This window comes from Ciconia boyciana, chromosome 13 (assembly GCF_034638445.1).
Source record: "Ciconia boyciana chromosome 13, ASM3463844v1, whole genome shotgun sequence".
Lineage (NCBI taxonomy): Eukaryota > Metazoa > Chordata > Aves > Ciconiiformes > Ciconiidae > Ciconia > Ciconia boyciana.
In genome coordinates, this window is record NC_132946.1 from 6384764 (window position 1) to 6405285 (window position 20522).

Sequence of the window (20522 nt, forward strand, 5' to 3'; positions counted from 1 at the left end):
CCTATTCTGGTGCTGCACCACACTCTTAGCACACATCTCTTTCTGAATATCCTGAACCTGAACATCCCAAGCTGCTTTCATGCCCATTGCCCCCCGTTAGGCTGCCTGCTGCTATTGAGAAGAGTTTGGCTCTATCATCGTTGCAAGCACTGTCCAAGCTGCTATAGTTATTTAATGCTGCCCTTCAAACCTAGATTCTGCTGGCCATCAGGATGCAGAGTCTTTGGATGCTCTGAAACGTTGGTCTGACACTGCTGGTGAAGGACATATTGGCACCACATTAAACTATAAAGTAAGCCACAGACTTCCTTGGGCCAGTTTCTGCCCAGGCACTTGTCCCTCCTACAGGGCTCCTTGACCCTTCACAACTGTTTTGGTATGGATCGGTACAATGATGAAGGTGGACCAGACCGCAACCACTGCTGTACTCAGCAATGCATGAAGGACACCCCACAGCTCAGCTAGTAATCTTTCGATTCCTTTCTGTCTGCAGACTCTCTCCTCACGCTCTGGCCATCTGGTTTACTGAAGACCCTGTCTCATGTGGAGCTGACCAGCTTTTCCCGTAGAAAAAAGCCATTTTGTTGAGGTTTATCTAGTCCAGAGTGAAATCTCTGTTAGATCAGGCTCTCTTCCCTCAGAAAAGACTAATGATTTCTACTATTTTGCCAGTGGAGCACAGGGAACCATTGTCCCAAAGCTTTATAAATATAAAACGGAGATTATGGTCCCTGGGGCAATTTGGCAGGAAACTTCACCACTTTTCAAGGGCCTTCCTGTGTGTGAAATGGAAAGAGCAATGCTGCCCTGTAGCTCCCTGTTTGCCACGTACTTAGAAATTCTTGAATACCTGGCACTATACAAGCCATATTATCTCCTACCTCATCTCCTGTGCATAAAGCTGGCGGCCTGGCAAAGGGAATTATTCCAGATTTGTGCTGTCCAGAAAACAGCCTGGCAGGAAGATTTGCAAGTCACGTCTCCCCGCTCATTGCCATCTCCTGCCCCATTGCTCAGTAACCCACTAGAGATGACAGAACTTGTGCTCTCCATCCTGGGATTAGCTGGCAACCCCAAACCAGGAACTGGCAGTCAGTAACTTGCTGCCTGCTGTTCTGGGACCAGCTCCAAGGGCTGCTCACTGCCTATTACCATCACACTCGATGTTCGCCCCAAGACACCACCACCTCAGCCACTACTGCAGAGAAATCGCATGTCACATCCAACGCTGCCCATTCCACCCCGACCTGGAGACCAGCACGGAGACTGGGTGACACTGGCAGGGCCCAAGGGAAGTCAGTCCTTCTGCAATATTTGCAATACAGGAGAATATCCTGGTTTCTTCATCCCTCCCATCCCCACGTCTATATTGCAGTGGAGATGGAGAGGACTTTAGGACACTGATATTTCCTTACTGCCCTACAGCAGGTCCTGCTGGAGGTGTTGGGTCAAAGGGAGGAAAAGTCTGATTCAGTTTACCAAGTGCCTCTTCTCAACACAGTTGCAATTCAGATTCAATTTCCCAGTGTTGCCTTCTGCATATTTTATCCACTAACAGATTTGCATAGATTTAAATACAATACAAAGCTGCAGACACCATCAAAAGAGGCTAGAAAGGAAAGGGCAGGAGAAGCTTGTCCTTCTTCTTTATGCTTATGGAAGACGCCACTCTCAGAGCTTAGAGAAGGAGCATTTCCAGGCAGGAGCTGTGCCAGCCCCTCGCCTGAAAAAGCACTGCTTGGAGGGACAGACGGGCAGCACGGGAGGCTTCAGCCATCAGGTCCAAGCATCCAAGATGCTCAGAGCAGGGATGCTGGGGTAGAGCATTTAGTAACCTCAACCCATGCCAGCACCACCTGAGAGAGCACGATGTCAGCTCCAAACTTGCTACACGGCATCTTTCCAGAGAGAGGAAAAATCTCTTGGATAATGCAAAGGTTTCATGGGAATACCCCACTGGTGAAAGAGGGCATTCCCCAGGAGGTCCTGCACCGATACAGGTGTGTAACACAACCCGATAAGCACACGCTCAACAAAGAGAAGCACCGTGTTAGATGATTAAATCCCCCATGTACCTGCGGGAAGTGGGGAATATATCCTGCTCATCAGAGCTGTGAAACGTACTCACCTGTTGCAGGAATTAATCCTTTTTTTACTAACAGAGAGTGGCAGAGCTGTGCACACGGAAATCCTGTCTGAAATGAATCCCTGATAAAAAGGAAGCCAAGTTAAAAGGTGAGTTTTACTGCCTGACAAGGCTTTAGGTTTTTAAAGGGTCTCTTGTAGAATTAATGTATTAGCAGGCTATTACGGGTGAGGATATCAAACTCCTATGCACAGCAAGAAAAAGCATGGAAGTTTTGAGATGGGAAAGAAATGCATGGAAAAAATGAGGCAGAAGAGGGCAAGAAGGGGAGAGAGGAGAAGCAGTGATGTGCAGAGGGGAGGGATGCTGATAAACGATGGAGGAGATAGTGGAAGGGGGGTGAAGAAGAGAGCACTGAGCAGTAGGGTAAGGAGAAAAGAGAAAGAGAAAAAGAGGAGGAGAAATGGAAAGAAGATATAAATGAGGGCAAAGACCAACTCATCATTTCGCAATTCCACCCCGGTGGAGAGGAAAATTGATGTCTGGAGCTTTTTTATGGCCAACCTCCTGGGCATGGGACAAAAGACAAGTTATTACCCAACCCCAGGTCAGGTCTGTAGCCTGCCAACTGCTTAGACACAATCAGAGAGCCCACGAGAGCCATAAATCAAGGGGGGCAAAGAGATCACAGAGAGGCTGGGACCAGGCATAGAGCAGCAGTGAGCTCAGCAAATGTAATATAATCACAGGAGAGGAGCAAGCCCGGGAACAACATGGGCTGACAAGGAGTGCCCAGCCCAAAAGGGCTTTGCTCATCTCTCCTTCATGCCATTCCTAAGGACAGTGCTCCCCCGAGATGCAATTCCCCCTGCATTTCCTCCTGATTTCTCTTCCTATTGATTTTCAGGCTCTGAATGCCATTTATTTTTGCTTGCTTGATTCACTCATTCATTGAATAAAGGCATCATCACTATTATTATTATCATCCCCGTCATCGGGCTCCTCATCACACATTATATTATTTGCATTGCAGAGCTGGAAGATTTCAGGTTGAGGCAGGAAATTTGTGCGAGTTGTTATTACTGCAATCAGATGAAGTGAGAATTGGATCGGCAAAGGCTGCCAGGGCGCAGCTCTCCCAGCAGGACACAGAGGCTCTGCCCAATCAGGGGAAGCTGCCGTTTTATCGCGCGGGTCCCACTAGCAATTTCGGACTTGCCTTTGGTGTCCCATCTCTCCCTCCCATCCCACCACCCAGCTCCACTGGCTGCCAGCAGAGAACAGGGAAATGCATCGGTACAGGAGGGCGAGGAATCAGAAAAGACTTGGTGAGATTGCACATTTTCTGCCTTGCTGATGGCATTTATTAGACAACAGAAAATAGCTATTTTACCATCTGCCTTGTAAAAAAAAAAAAAAAAAAACCCTCATTAAATTAATGGAATGTGCAGCTGCCGAACAGAGTGTTCCTCTCCCTGCCGCTTCCCGAGCAGCTCAGCACTTGCTGGAGCACGGAATCGGGCTGCCAAAAGTAACTGAGGCTAACTCAGGCTCATGTGGTGGGAGAGGATGGACAGATAGACTCCAACTGCCTGAAAGGAGGTTGTAGAGAGGTGGGGGTCGGTCTCTTCTCCCGAGTAACAAGCCATAGGATGAGAGGAAATGGCCTCAAGTTGTGCCAGGGGAGGTTAGATTGGATGTTAGGAAAAAATTCTTCACCAAAAGGGTTGTCAAGCATTGGAACAGGCTGCCCAGGGAAGTGGTTGAGTCGCCATCCCTGAAGGTATTTAAAAGACGTGCAGATGTGGTGCTTAGGGACATGGTTTAGCGGTGGGCAGCGTCAGGTTAACGGTTGGACTCGATGATCTTAAAGGTCTTTTCCAACCTAAACGATTCTATGATTCTGTTCCTCCCAGCCCCAGGGCTCTTGCCAGGGGACCTACGGGTGCCCCATTGCCATACACGGGGTGCAAGGGCCGCCTTGCTCACTGTGTTATGGAGCAGAGGGCTTGTCCCCTTCCTGCCTGCACCCCTGCAGGGTCTCAGCTTGTGAAAGAAACCAGACAAGTCTGCTCAGCAGACCGCAAACGCCTCCCTTTGCCTAACCAGAGCATGACCCAGACTTCACGTTGAGGAGGCCAGAGTTGCCCATTGCCCTGTGTTGAGCATGGCAGGATCTGGGGGCAAGTAAAATCCTAATTTCCATGCCTCTGCCATCTCAATCAGTGCGAGCTAGTCAATCCATTCCTATCATCCACCTCTACATGCCAAATTTTGATCTGAGTTGGTGCTTGCCCTGTGGAGGTGTTCAGCTGAGATCGCAAAACCAAGAAAGCCTTGAGGCTAGCTGACTGCATAGCCCAAGGAGCTCCTACACATAAGCCTTCATTTTGGCTGAGAACAGACCAAAAATCATGAACCACATCCTCTCCAATCCCAGTAAGACAGGAGCACCATACACCAAAGGTCCTGGATTATTTTAATGATGTTAATAGAGCTAGGAGAACGGCAACCAGTTTAATGCCAGTGTTACCGATTCATTTCTACCTGGCACTGAACAGCACTGAAGGGTTTTAAGTGAACCTTTTCTTCTGATATCTGGTGGAGCACAAGGAGTGTTTGATGGAGGAGCGGTTGCCAAAATCCCATATTACATGTGGCTTTGAGGAGCAGGTCCACCAGTTTGCATCGCCAAGGGCTCCCGGAGGTACCAGATGCCACAGCACGCTGCCTTAGCCAATACACACATTGCCTCAACACCTCATCACAAGTAACACCTGAAGAGTGATGTCTAGGACTGCTTTGGGTCCAGCAGATCTTCTCCTGAGGAAATAAAGCCCTTTGCTAGATGTCTCAGCACTGATGATGTTTCAGCATCACTGCAGTATAATCCACATTTAATCCTCACTTGCATTTTCTGCTCCTAACCCCCCTGCTAATGCAGGGGAGTTCTTGGTGCTTGCACTGCTCCTCTGAAGGTTCAGTCCCTCCCTCTTGGTCCTCTCCTCCTCTTTCTAGGAGGCTTTTCTATATAGATTTTTCACCTTGATGAGTTTTTATATGTCTTGTACATGCCTGCTACAGGCCAAGAGAAGGTCACATGGTTGCACACAGTTAGGAAAAAAAACAGCATGCACGTTGCAGTGCCGTGTTTGCATGGCTTTAGAGGCATGCAGGGCTGTGGATGTAGGGACTTCGTGCCTGTATGTCTCCTGGTGCTTGCACAGACACAGAGCTACATCACTTCATGAAGCCCAGGACACACTTTTATAGCTGTCTGGGGTCAGGGTTGCTGTCTGGGATGGTGAGAGGTGAAGCACAGCTCCCACATTTCAGGTGACTCATTCGTTCTGGAGGGATTTGTGGAGCCACAGGTTGATGCAGCACCCAAGATTCTCTCGGACACCTCCAATGCTCAGGTCCTTGTGCAGAGGAATGCTTCCACCTTGTGAGCCAGAAATGCCAGTGCCAAGGCTTTCTCCTGCTTTTGAATATTTTTATACATCACCTCTTGCTCGAGGTCTCAGCTGCAGACAGCAGCCCTTCCGCAGGCCCTGCTCATGCAGACAGAGACCCATGGCCATCTCCAGTCATCCATGGAGGAAAACGAGAAGAGACAGCAAGTGAAGGACCTAATCCTCCAGGTCTGCCCCGGGCTGATGCATAGGTGAGGAGTTGTTGCTTTTTAATACCATGGGTCTCATCTCAGCATCATTTCCCATCACTCCATCCCCCTGCTTCTCCCATGTGTACAGGAGCACTCGGTTCACACTAACAAATCTGAGCATCCCCGGATGATTAAAGGAAGCGCTGCCTTTTAAATCGCTCTGATTGGGGTTGATGGCTGTGTGGAGTTGGACACTTGGCTCTAATGATGTGTGAAAATCTCCCCGCTGTGACCAGTCGTTCCCAGCTGTGTAAGATAAGGAGAAAGACAGAGGGGGAGGAAAAAAGAAAAAAAAAAAGTAAAAACCACACACACCACACTCCTCCAGTGGGAGTCCCAGATCAGACAGAGGTTTGTCACTCAGGACGGTCCCTCCGGGGCTCCGCTCGCTGCCTGCGTGTGGCTGGGAGAGGCAGCCCTGCTTTGCAATACTAAAGAGGATGCGCGCGTATGTGGCACCGGTGGCTTTCTGCTCCGTGGTGGCAGATGAAAGAAAGATCAGTGCGGCCAGTGCAGGATCAAAGTGTCCGAGCCATGTTGGAAGCTCACTCCTGCAGGTTTCATGATGGGCTCCATCCCAGCTCTGGCCAGTCCTACCAATACTCCCATGCTGGTGTTGAGGCGGGTATTATTTGAGACCAGGCTGTTGCAGGTATGTGCAGGCTGCCACAGCACAGCCATGCTGCAGGAGCACCACTCAAGGCCATGACTCCTCTGAAGGAGACCCTGCAGCAAGCGGGAGGGGGGATCCAGCCCCAGGCAGAGGCAGGGCATGGCCAGCACCCCCAGCCTGGAGATGCAGCAGAGTGCCTTCACCACGAGTCCCATGGGTGTGGGAAGAAGGATCTGAGCAAGCAAACCACACCATTCCCAACGACTGCAGGCTGGCTGAGCAGGGCTCAGGCTCTTCAGGTCAGTCTCCATCACTGTTGCTGATGGGGGACCAGCCATCAGTCCTCTGCACGAAGGTGATCTAAACCCAGCCAGCAGGTTCGCTGCCTTCTTCCCCCACCACCTTCCCCCATCGTTAACCTCCTAACACCCCCCAGATTCAAAGCAAATCTCAGTGTCCGCAGTCTGATCCTTCCTCTCTGGACAAGTTTGCTTTTTAGAGGCTCTCCTCGCTGAGATTCGCTGTTCCGTGGCAGAGAGGAACGGCTGGGTGGGCCCCAAAATGAAGGATGCGTTTCCTCACGCTCGGATGGGGCTAAACAGCGGCCCAGGGGGAGGCCAGGCACCAGCCGGAGGTGTCCTGCAGCGAGTGACCCTCAATGTGACATTGATGGCTCTTAATTCTTAAGCCTGCTTTGGAAGGATTTCAGCAGATCCTATTTAATCACTGCAGCCTCTTCATCTCCCCCATCTCGGCTGGGGGTAACATTACACATTCTCCTCGGCCAGCTCTCTCCAAGAACTGGCCACCCTCCTCTTCCTCCACACGTCCCCGGCACAGGATATGCCACCGAGCCCTTTGCCTGCTGCACGGCACAGGGCTGCTGAAGCCATAGCTGCCCTCAGCTTGTTTACTAATGCACAGCTCAAATAGCATTTGCTTAATTTCCCCCCGTCCGCAGGAGGACTCCATCTCTCACTAACGAAGGGCACAGCTTCCTGCGGGTGCACTACCAACTCCCCACAATTGGGCTGTGCTGTGCATAGCATTAAATATTTAAGCACTTGTCAAAATGTTGTAACGATTTTTTTGTCTTGTTCCATTAGCTCTGTTTCCAAAGGCCACCACTGGAACTACTGAACATTTATTTCTATTGAATCCAGCTTAGAAGTTATGATCTGAGAAACCGGGAGACAGGACAGTATGTTCTGCGGTGCCTGCTTCTCCCCACCGCCGCTCGGCTGAGACACATTGGCCTTTGAAATATCATTTTTATTCCTACCTTAGAAAAACTAAAATAAAGAGATTGATTCTTCCGCCTGCTTGATTTGCTTCTGCTGGCTAAATAAGGTACATAAATATCAGTCAGGCGGCTTCCCCGTGTAAGTTTTGGGGCCATTGGTTTAAACGCCTTGCACAGTTTGTGGTACCAGCCACGTGAGCTAGATTTCCTCCCCAGGTGAAAAATAAAGTGTTATTACGTGATTTTCCTGTTGCTAGAGAAGTATGCACATGAATCTTCCTCCCTCGCTTGTCTGTGCATGAACAGCATCTTATTATGCTAATACTATGAGTATTAGGCAAAAAGCACTACAGAAAGCCAAAGGAGACAGCAGTTTGGACTGGGGGCAGAGTGTGGGCAGGGGGGCTGCAGGGGTTCAGGTCTGCTGAACCCAGGTCTTACCCAGGTCTGCTTTAGGTTCACTGTATCACTGACGAGTGCAGAGGCAGAGGGAGTTGCGTGGGGTGGGGGACACTGGGGAGATGCCCAACGCACCAGCCCTTGGCCATCCCCCACCTGGTGCGGGATCCCGCACCGGGGCCACTGGAGGGCTCAGCTCCCCCCAGGCAAACCCCAAGTTTGCAGAGGGAGCTAGGCTTGCTGCGGGCCAGGGGATGGGACTGCTGGTGGCAGCCCCGCAGTCACCACCCTTCCCTCCTTCGGGGAAGAAAAAAAAAAAAAAAAGGGAAATTAAAGCATTCTTAAAGACTTCCCCACATTTTAATTCCTCTCTATTTAAAGACACGTGAGAGCCCAAGAGTTCCAGCCCCGCTGCCTGCGCCTGGATGCTTCGCAAAGTTGTAATCCCCGCTAGTGACATCACGGGCCGTTGCCATGGGGATGTCACAAACTCAGCACTGTGACTTCACCACGGCAGGGATCGGCAGCAAGGGAGGCAGTGCTTCCCAACCACCAGTGTCTCCGGTAATTACCAAACTGGCACGGAAAATGAGGATGAAATACAAAACCATTTTGTAAGTATCATCTATTGGAAAGTATTCCCTCATGAGAAAGTGCCTCCTTAATGGATCCTGCGCTCTTAAGTAAACCGCGAAAGGCAGAGAATAAAATAGAAATTATAGTGATTTGTTTTATTGGGCATTTCATTGAGTAATTAAGAGGATAATTAGGAGAAGGAACATTAAAAGGCGTTATGCTTAGCCCTCGTCTTGCTCTGGAGGATTGAGCTATTGAGTGTGCAGCATCACCCAACGATTCCCTGTGCTAACATGGGGTTCCCCAGTGCAAGGGAGACATGCATGGATGTGCCACAGCACAAGGGGTCACATATAGGACAGCAAGGGGTGAAAAAGTAACTCCGCTATGGCCCTGGTGGCATGCCGGAGCTCCCAAAAAACGCGGTGTGGGAATGGCAGGTTGCAGGGAGCAAACCCCACCTTTGCAGCATCTCTTGGCATGTGGTGTCAGGCTTTGACGCCTGTGCACAGTGCATTTCAGTGCAGGGGAGGCTAAAGGGGAAGGCATAAACCAGCCCTGGCTGCAGAGGAGCTCTGGGGAGAGCTCATCATGGTGAAATGTGTGCTGATGAAGCACCACGGCTGAGGCAGAAGTGGCAGAAAGCTGGAAAACCAGCTGAAGGCTCAGCACAACAGTTACCCTGCACCAGGAGAACAGCTTTGTCACCCACCCCACTTCTAACACCTATCCCCCATTTTGCCTCTTCACCTTTTTCTTTGGAAAATATGTATAAAAGTACCTGTATAACTAATCCAGATCCAGACAGGACCCAATACCACTCCAAGAGCCCTCAGCAGTCACAACTCTAAGCTGCTTCTCTAAGATACCCAGCCCTTCCCACAGACAAGGAAACCTTGGTGCTGGCCAACACATGCATGCAACAAAGACCTACTCAAGCAACAAAACCTGCAACTCCTTTCCAATCCCCAGCACATCTCGCTCCACCCCATTTACCCACCAGCATGGCCACGCTCTAACACAGACTTCAGGACACCAGGTCCCACCACGGGCTTCCTCTGCAGCCCACGTTACACACTGGGGACCCCAATGCTCACACACAGCCATCTCCTAAGAGGCCCTAGGTGAAAGCCAGCCCCAGCGAGAGTAATCTATCCACTGCAAGCCCCAAATGGTCGCTGTAGGGAGCAAACACAAGCATGGCAATGGGGAAATGTAAACTGGAGCGATGGACACCATGAAAAGAAAGGGCTTTACTGAAAGCGGTGAGTCCCATTAGACATGCATTTATAAACACCAAGATAACATAGGCTAATTCATGTTACTGCCTCAAACCACTTGCTCAGGAGACAAAACAAGCAACCAACCAACACAGATAAATGAGAAACCCCAACCCACAACATGGCAGTGCTGACCAGTTGCCAAGAATTAAGCAGTTCTTAGGTCCTTGCATGCTCCAGGACCACATATTTAGGAAAGCACATCACCTTACACGCAGGAGAAGGCTGGCTTGTTTTAAACTGGCCTCTGTGGCTGGAAACCTCTCTTTTTCTCCATAGGGAGATGGATGTGATGGCTATAATCCACTTGCCATGCTGGGACAGTGTTTCAGGGACAGTGGCTTGTCAGGGTTGAGCCCAGTGTGTCAGACAACTGTCAGAAAATCCATGTTCAGAAAGTCACCAGCCCCCCCTTTCCCTGTCCTGGGAACCGCTGCTCCCCTCTCTCCTCCCCTGCTCACGGGGAACAATCCCCATCCTCTTCACAGCAAAGTAAAACTGGCTTTTTGGCTTATTGCTGGCCCTTACCGGCATGAGAGCAGCTTGTTGGGAGACTCGAGTGCTCAGCACAACCCTAAAACAAGGCTCCTGTTTGAAGTGCCTGGATTGAGGCTGGATTAAGAAAGCCTGGGAGGAGTGTCTAGCTCTGTTCCTACACTGAAAATGCTGCTCAGCAGCAGCGGCCAACGTGGCTTCATCCTGCTCAGCCCTTCGTGCAATCTCTAAGAAGCCGCTACGGTGCCAGGGAAGCGGCGATTTCATATGCGATGTTCGACTTGACCCAGGGAGGGGGCAGTTGCATGTGCTCTGCTTTCCAATGCTGCTGCAGGGAGGAGAGCCCCGCAGAGCAGAGCTGCCTCGCTCCCGGCTGCAGGAGCACCCAGCGCTACTCTAACCCTCTTATCAGAGAGGAGTTGGACAAGACACCTTCCACAGGAGCAGATTAAGACCAACAGCAAACACAGGACAGGACAAAATGCCACCATTAACCACCTCTGCCCAGCCAGGCAGAGCAGGTCCCAGGCAAACAACTTATCTGCGGCTTGAGGCAAGTTTAGAGAATCACTTCTGAAGTTTCCCCCTTGCAAACACCTTATTTCCCCCCCTCTAGTCAATGCAACAAGCAGGTTTAGTGGATAAACCTGGGGAACAGAGGATAAAACCATATACTAGCCCATACCTGAAGGTGCATCCTTCCTTTCTCACCAAGCAGCCGGGAGGATGTTGCTGTCTCTCGGTAATTTTCCAACATCCTGTGTTGCAGGTAGATTTATGCACTGATCATAGTTGGAGCTGTTAATAAAAAAGTGCAAAGAAAACAGATTTTACTGTGAAGTGTAGGGCTGCTTCCAGCTTTGTATTAGCATGACTTTCTCTTTTTTTTAATCTTTTTTTCTATGATTAACCATGTTTGGGGTTCAAAGCTTTAAAAATAAATCACGGATCTTCTTTCATCTACTATGCATGAGGCAGTCAGAATCATTACATGGCTTAAATGGATATTTTGAGAGGGACCCCGGACTGAGTAGTTCCTACTTTAACTGGGAGCCAGAGGGATGAAGCTAATTTGCAAATAATGTTACATGCTGGTTTTACTTGAACTCGAGGGAAAAGGCTGCAGTGGCTACTTGTCATTCTTTGTGAGAAATTGAACAAAATGGAAATCGAGTTCTCTAGTAAGAAAAAAATATATATTAAAAAAATCTGCAGCAGACCAATTTCTCCCGCACCAGGGGAATGTCCCAGGACTGCAATGAAGCCGTGCCTCAGCATGTACCGCTACCACTGCCTGGGCACTGGGGACAAACAGACCAGCCGTCCTTTTCTCAAGAGCAGGTTTTTAACTCGGAGAGCTGTAAGCGTTTCTTCAGCTCAACTTGAATCACTTCTTCCTTACACAGTTTGAAAGACAACTTTCTCCTTTAGCATCGCAAATGCCTTCCCCCAGGAGGGGGGAGCTCCAATATCTGCAGCGCTGCATTTTACAGCAAACTGCCTATCGGTGACTTTGTTGCTAATATATACCATGAGAAGCAGAGGAGCTAATATAATGCAATTTTCCATGTTTACTGCATTATTACAGTGGTTGAATCTGCTGATTAGTTCCTATTTTTCTTAACATCTCTTCCTGAGCATCCCTTATATTTTTGCCTTGCTTATCTGCATACAGAGTCATTTATCCGTACGGCTGGTGTAACAGCAAGCAGGGCCAAAGCTATCATTTCTCCTCCCTTTCAAATTTAATCTTGCAGACCTCAATCTTTGTGATACCGCTATTATTTTGTCCATATCTGATTTAACGGGAACCAGCCATTATTTTTGCCTTAAAAAAAAAAGAAAAATGGAAAAAACTAATCCGAGCAAAAGATAATGATGGCTGTGGCACTAATGATCCTTGGCATATCTCCTTGCAATGAATCCAGTGCTAAAACAGAGACCGTTTGTTTCCCTTCTCTCTACATAACTGCAAGACTGACCCCTCATGCACAGGCAGCTTCCCACCAATAAATAACATTGCCCCAATCTCCCGGGGGGATTCATTTCACTGCCAACTATCTCAGCAGCCCTTCTTATTGTCTTAACTTATTTACCCAAATAGTGGAAAAACAACTCAAGTGGAGCCGGACACTCTCCAACAACATGACTGCAACCGATTTCTTTGGTTTTGTTCCCCTACAAGCTAGGAAAGTCTCTTCCCCCAATGGTTATAAATTGAAAAGGGAAGGGGAACATTTCCTACAATACGAACAATACCAGAAAGTGCTCTGCATTACTGTTCCTTGAAGTTCATGGCAAGGTATTTTGCCCCCCAACTTCCTTAATGCTCCTCACCTCCCAGCTCCGAGCAGACTATTGCACCAGCTGGAGACCATCCGCTGAAGCATCAAGCCAAGCTGTTCTGCATGTGCCAACCCCATCAGCCAGCAGGGATTTACTTGGGAGAGGAGGGGACAGACATTGAGGAATCCCTCTCCTCCCTTCTCCTGCACCCCAAATAGCCAGAGGTTTTGTAAGCAGCAAATGTGCCCGCCCACCCTCCTCACTGCACGTCCACAATTTGCACCATCACTCTGTGGTTTCTATCTACGCCACACTCTTCACCTCTGCCTGCAGCCCAGAGACCTTCACACGCCCTCCCCTTCCCTCTAGGAATATTATAAATAAATCACAGGGACACATTCGGCTCTTGGTCTCGGTGATGCAAGCAGGGACTTGGAGCTGCTTCAAAGGCACACGGCACTGGCAGGGCACAGGATCCGGCCTGTCCCCTGCCCCAGGATTTACACAGGCGAGAGCTGTGAAAAATCAAACTGAGCCCTTCCCCACATCCTCTACTTAATGGGCCTGATTTGGGGAAAGCTTTGCTCACATCAACATGGAGCTCCCAGCTGCCCAAGCTGTAGCACTGCAGGAACCCGAGCATTTCTCGGTCTAGGTACAACACAGAGTGTATTATACTTATTATTAATGAAAGATTAAACATAATAAAGAGCATTATTAATTTTAAAGCTACTAATAATCATCAGCTGTCCCTCACTTCACCCTGCAAGCCTGAGAGCTATAATGAAAGAGTCAATTCCAGCTCAGAGCATCTTTAACAGAGGCTGCCGTGATCCAGAGCCCGCCGTGATCCAGAGCCCAGCTCTGCAGCTCAGGGCCACAGGCGTTTTCTGCAACTAGTGAGGAACCTCAAAGGTCTTTTAATGTGATTAACCATAAAAAGCCAGAAATGGCAGAAAAATAAATCCATTTGGAAAGAAGGACTCACACCAACCTCCCAGCTCTGCAACACCAAGTTGTCTTCTTGCGTCCTAGTCTGCACCCATATCATCACCCCAAGAGCCCAGGTTTGCACAGTGACCTGTGTCACAGCAGTCATTAGATGGTGATAACCCATTTTATCTCTAAGGGAAAGCCTGCATTTCCAGAAGTGTTCCTTGCCCTCTTCCTCCCTGGGAAAATGCAGCTCTCTACAGTCTCATAGGAGCACGAGCCAAACAAAAGTCACAACAGATCCTTCACAAATGAGTTCTCATGGGACAGGACTGTCCTTGTGATCAGGTAACACTCATCTCACCTCCCCAAAGCAGCATCTGCTCCCAACAGAGGTGCTCCCGCAGTACCAGCCCGGACCAGGAGCAGGGCCATTTCTACCCTGAATCCTCCAGCATCTCAGCAGGACAAGCAGAACGGGGAGCCACCAACCCCAGCAGAAATTCAGGGCGTCAGAAGGGCACGTGTGCAAGTGCAAAGCGTCCTTTGCACGCCAGCAGTAACGTTTTCCTGCTGGCTCTGGCACTTCAGCATTGATGGTGAATCACATCTCCTTTGTATTTCACTTGGAGGAACAGGGAGAAAGACGTGTTTTACAGAGGAGAGTCACAAAGAGCCCTTCCTTGGAAAACAGGCTATTTTTGGTACTATAATCCCTTTCCTGTGGAAAAGAGAGGGAGGCCCAAGACATTGAGGGAGCTGCTGAAACGCAGAGAGGAATCCAGCAGCAGAGCCTAGAGCATAATTCAGATATCAGGGACCAACAACCAGGACCAAGACTCATGTTTAAAGACTGTACCAGCCTCAGGACTAAGATCTGTGCTTCAGCACACACCTGCCCACCCTACTGCTGTGAGCCACGCCAATACAAGATGCTGCAGAGCAAGAAGGTGGCAAGGAGCACTTCGCTTACCCAGATCTTTCCTAAGCATGCAAAGACCTGGCTCCTCATCCGAGTGCTAATTCTCACCCTCTTTCAGCCCAGTTTTTTGCAGCTTTTCTACAAATCCAGAATACATTTGAGCGATCAGCACAATGTTTAGCGAGAAAATCGTATGCTACATTTCCGCTTGGCATGATTTTGAAATGGTTAAGCTGTTAAGCCCTGAAAGGGAAGTTATAAGAATACAGTGAAAAAAAGAAGCCAAAAACAAAAATAAACCAACAGTGGCAAAATTAGAGCGTGACATAAAGGAACCGTTTGGATGGATCCCTTTTTCCAGAGAAACGGTGCATGCTGGCTGTTGCTTTCCACTGTCAGGATCTCTGCAGTTGTGTAGCACTTGCACTTTCATTACGACGGCAGGGAAAATAACAAATTGAAAGTCAACGCTAGCACACAAGAGAGGGAGAAAGTTTTCCTAAGCTAGGATCAAATCTCTTACAAGCTTCTCTAAACCACAGCCACATCACCCCTGAGGCCCCCTTTAGAGGGGATAGGCGAGATGCTATCAGAGCAGGAAGGTGTTGCTTGACACACACGCAAGCGCTTGTGTAAGGACTGGAAATGGTCCAGGGTGGGGAGGGGTCATGGCAGATACCCTAGAAATGCTCGTGTATCCACGTTTTCCAGATAAATCCTTCCAAAGAGAAGTAAATCCTGCCCTGGTCCGTGGCTCACCTTCATGCAACACACCACACCACCAGTGATGCTGGTCCCTCTAAGGATAGTCAGGTGCTGCCTGAGGCGTACAGGGGAACAGAGAGGACTTCTCACCTTCACCTCAACCACCTTGCTTTGCACAACGAGGTGACAGCCGTGCAGCCGCTACGTCCCCGGTGTCACCCCCTGAATTATGCATTGCTTTGCTGCTGTGCAAACTGACTTGGTGACTTACTTATACAGCCAGTTACTAGGCTGAAGGACACAGCTCCCATCACAACCATTTTACACTGATTTTTATCATAAAACGCGATGCAATGCTGGATCAAAAGACCTCCCAGAATCCATACATGTGACAATATCCCGCTATAGCTGTGACAAAGCATTAAGGTAATGACAGTGCCAATAGCATTCATACCTGCTACTTTTAGGTCCACCCAACCCAGCGCAGCCGAGACAGACAAGGGCTCTTTTCCTCCCACTCCAGCCTCCCCTGTGTTGCTGTGAAGTGTTTGCTATTCAAAGAGTTCTTGGAAGAGAGCTTTCTCTCCTGGGAGGGTTTGGATCAGAGACATCAGTTTAGGTCACCTACAAAGGTAATGGTGGGAAAACCTTGTTCCCCAGCATATTCACATCTGTGCACATCTCTGCAGAGGTCAAGCATGCTCCTGGTAAGGGCATCTCCTGTCCAGTTCCATATGTTGACCCAGCTTCAGCTGGGCATGATAAAGATGATGAATAAACAGCCAGAGACAGGCTTTTCCTCCATCTGCTAAAACTTCTCCAGCCTGGGTCCTCCCCTGCCTTTCTGAAGTGCCAGAGAATCTTGAATTGGGTCCATGTAGTCACAGGATGAAACCTGTGACCTGTACCCCCAAATACCTCTGTTCCCCCAGGGAGGCAGGGACCCGAGCAGCCAACCCATCATTTACATCCATCTTGGGAGGTGTTTTAAGACCTGCCTAGACAGAGTCAACACCAGCCTGATACATCACTGGCAAAAGTCCTGCTTCAAGGGGGAAACTGGACTGCAGACGCCCAGAGGTCCCTTGTGCCAGCATTTCTGAGTCCCACCTTGTGATCTCCCCTCCTGGATTCACCCTCCTCCACAATCTTGAAATTGCAATTCCTCTGAAAAGCTTTCTATCGCTATAAGCAGAGAATCCCATATCTGAAGCACTGACAAAACCCTGGGATTTAATTTTTATTGCAAAACCAAAGCCCCCTCTGTGCATGGCCCTTCCCTGTATCTGAAGAGGGCCTACAAGAAAGCTGGAGAGGGACTTTTTACAAGGGCATGGAGTGATAGGACAAGGGGTAATGGCTTTAAACTGAAAGAAGGTAGATTTAGATTAGCTATAAGGAAGAAACTCTTCACTGTGAGGGTGGTGAGACACTGGAACAGGTTGTCTAGAGAAGTTGTGGGTGTCCTGTCCCTGGAAGTGTTCAAGGCCAGGTTGGATGGGGCTTTGAGCAACCTGGTCTAGTGGAAGGTGTCTCTGCCCCTGGCAGGGGGGTTGGAACTAGATGATCTTTAAGGTCCCTTCCAACCCAAACTATTCTATGATTCCCTAATGACAAACAGCACCTCTGTAGCTGTCGATTACTCCTGAATCACAGTGCGGTTACAAACAGGTCACGAGACTGGGTAGAGCATGCAATAACCTGCAGAGAACTTGGGCTGAGAAAACAGCATGATAAATAATTACTTTATTGCAAAACAAGGGGCAGCATTTCCACTGATAACATTCTCACAAGGAGGAAGGGATGGGGGTTTATTTACTCTGCACTGGCGTTTATGTTGCAAATTGCTTCCACGGTGCTGGCTCAAGGAGCTCTTGCTTCTCGTCACTCTAGGAGGAAGGTGTTCAGCCATCCCCAGCCTCCTCTGAGGAGCTGGGCTGACAGGACACAGCCTGGCATCCTCATCCCAGGGCACTATTTCTACTTCAGGCAGGGGGAATAATTCCTCTGGGTAAGGTGGGTAACAGCACAGTCCTGCTCGTGGTCAGGGATGCACCCAGCCTCCACCAACTACTAGTGCGCGTGGGCTCCCAGTTCCCTTTTACTATTTCAACCTTCCTTCATCTCATTTCCAGGTGAGCTAGTGGAATTCATGGGAGGCTGGAGCTGGATCTTTAGATGTCATACAGCTCAGACTAATACCTAAACAAGCACACACCTCCTTCTTCCCTCATCTGAAGTGCCATGTCATCAAGTGCTGAGTCTCTTTAAAGAAATTACCCTGCAAGTGTCCCTACTGCAGCACAGAAACAAATGAACAGAGGGTGAAAATAAATCAGTATCTATGGAGGAGGTCTCCTGCCCATGGGCACTTCAGGGAGAGCATGGGTATTTCTCCACTGTGGCAGCCCAGTGACTCTTAGTGCAATACATGACTTCATGACAAAAGATGCTGAGAAGGTGCCAGAGGAAGAAGGGAAACTGTTTTTCCCTTCCTTTTGATTTACACATGCTTCTGCTGGCACTGGCTCCTGGACATGTATTTCTCTATGCTCAGCGACTGCTGTGCATGATAATATAGAAGCACAGACCCAGGCATTCGCTGTCTGTGGGCTCTACTGTAGATCAGCAGCGTGATGAGGAAAAGGCTTATTTGCATTGCTGTCATTTGGTATTTGCAGCAGGATGCCAAGAGCACAGAAAGGCCATGGTAAAAAGCATCCGATTTAACCTCCGCACCACACGCTTTCTTGAACGCGTTACTCATTGCAGACCTAGCACTGAATCCTCCCTACCAGCCCTCCATGCCATGCCACAATAGAAAGGCAATTGAAAGCACCTCTCAACTGCCCAGAGCATGTGGCCAGGGGAAGGTCACAGCACCCAGCACTGTCCCCAAGGTGGGGAAGGTTCCTGGGACACCACTCAAGCCACCATAGCCCAAAGCAGCCCTTTGGCTCCCCTCAAACACATCAAGTGTTCAGTCCTCAGCTATGGAGCTGGGAAACACCAGGAGAGCCTGGAAGACAAGCGGTTGCCTTATCACACGTTCATCATCAGGAACAAGAGCACACAACTCAACACGAGTGTCCTCCATTGGCTTCAAGGGCACCAACACATTGAAATTCCCAGCTGATTCAGGGCTCTCATTTGCACTTTCATCACAGCCACAGCCAGGAGCTCCGCGAAGGCTTTGCGAGCAAGCCCAGGAGTTCCTCTAGGACTGGCAGCATTGGTTTTCATCTGTACAGGGCTTTGTAGATACTTCTGGAGCAGAGCATGGGAGAGTGATGGAGGGATTTTAGCTATTTATGAACTAGAAGAGTGGTTTACATATTTTAACAGGAAGATAGAGGAGATTTTACTCAGAATAAGGGCTTTTTTTCTTCAGGTTTTTTCTAAATTGCTTTCCTAATCATTAGTACTTCTTGCCACGATGAACAACCAGGCAATTCCATCATGTTACCTTGGACGTAGCATGGCAGGCAGCTAATGCTATCAGACATAAATCATGTCCCTTTCAATCTCCATTACATAGGAAGAGCAAATTTATTATGATGCATGTGTCATTACACACCAATGCCTTTCCATTATTGTATAACTGGATACCCCCAAGGTTCATAATTTGCAGTATAATAGTAATTTTTAAAGAACCATTGGTAATCAATAGCACTCAGCATCACTGTCAGGATCATTTGCAAAACAAATAACAACACTGATCTCAAACAACTTTACAGGAGGGATATTTAATCCCCATGAACTACATTATATGATGGATAAGTGAGGAATCATAGACTATGTATCATGTATTTTCCTTGGATTAAATATCACTTCAATCAATGTTGCTACCAGCTGTACAACACTGCCTGTGTTTTCACCATGTAATGCTGAAGTATTGTCTTACAAATAGACAATAGCTACATGCCCAGCACCAAAACCACATGGCAGCTCCATGGGGTGTGAGGAGGGGAGCAAGGCAGAAGGCAGAGCAGTGAGTTAGCTGACACGATGCTGCATGGGGAGCACAGGGCAGCAGGCAAAGTTGGGGGCACAGAGGGCTGCCGGGGACCCCATGAACAGGGCACTGCTGGACTGAGGGGTCGTAGCAGATGTTTACCATGGCCAGGACCATTGCCCACAGTCGGGTGAGCCCAGGAGGTGCTCAGCCCCGTGCTTGCAGGGCCCAAGCCCTGGAGGACTGAGCCCAGCAGAGGTGATGCTCCTTCCCAGGGTGGGTTCGCTCCACAGAGCTCACCGAGGCATAGGCCTGCCCTCATTACCAGAATACCCAGCATAGGCTCCACACCAAAATCAAATCACCAACAGAAGGAGGTGCTGTTTTCAATCCCTTGTCGATACAGAGCTTGGGTTTAACCAAGTTACTACCTATAACTCTACAAAAGTGCTAGGTAGTATTATTTAATAAGAGGTTCAGCTGTCTGCCTCATTAGCTAACAGACAGACCTTAAGGACAACAAACAGAGGCTCGATTTACTTATTGCTTTTCCTTTTCCTTCAGCATGTACTGCCAGAGGCTGTAATTGGGAAGGTAACTTTGTCCCGACTGCCCTTGCCTTGGCTGCGGTCAGTCTGTCTCAGGTCCATCCGCGGCCGGTGTTACCATAGCATCCCAGGCCGTGACAACCTTTAACAGAGCTTTTACATATAAAAATAGAGACAGAAGCAGCCGACCCAGCAGGACCCCATGCAACCAGTGCGCGGAGAGGTACTCGTAGGGACAGTGCTGACCCATCCCCATGTGTACCTGGCCATGCCACAGCCCTCAAGCCAGCCCAGCCCAGCCAGCATCCAGCCCAGGGCTCCCTAACAAATATCTCCAAAGTCAGATCAGAGAAGTCAAGACAGCCACGTCTGTGCTTCAGCAACCTTGCTATCAGGGAGCCCGAGTTACCTGTTGCATGGCCAAGAGCCAGCCAACACCTGCATCTTTCCTTATAGATGGTTTTCCGAGGCATGAAATCCACATTTAAATTTTCTACACAGGTTTCTGCCTCTTCAGAGCTCTCCAGCAGAGCCGTATCTCACTGCTTGCAGCTGGAGACACCTTTAGCGAAATCTTCAGCTCCTACTGATGTGGAAAAATTCATGCATTTCTCTCCCCATGTAAGCATGGGTCTGGCATTCACGGCACTTCCCCGTGATAAGCCCCAAATCACTCATTGCTAGAAACCCCGCACGTTGGTAAGGATGGACAGTCAGGATAAAAAAAAAGTACCCCACCCTTGGACCCTAACTAAACAGTTTAGCTGCTGGAAATTACAGAATCCTATTTAGTGATATCAGAGAGCATTTTCTG

The 20522-nt window shown here is 49.0% G+C and overlaps 1 protein-coding gene across 5 annotated transcripts in view; it reads right to left on the minus strand.

Annotated features, from left to right (window-relative positions):
• The window catches only part of ELFN1 (extracellular leucine rich repeat and fibronectin type III domain containing 1), a 110415-nt gene that overhangs the window by 75031 nt on the left and 14862 nt on the right, over positions 1-20522 (minus strand). For 4 of the 5 annotated variants that reach the window (XM_072878191.1, XM_072878194.1, XM_072878195.1 and 1 more), the window contains exon 2: positions 11045-11157. The exons of the other annotated variant lie outside the window; for it this stretch is intronic. The gene's annotated coding sequence lies outside the window, so the exon portion shown is untranslated. The remainder of the gene's footprint in view (positions 1-11044; positions 11158-20522) is intronic. 5 annotated transcript variants of the gene reach the window in all.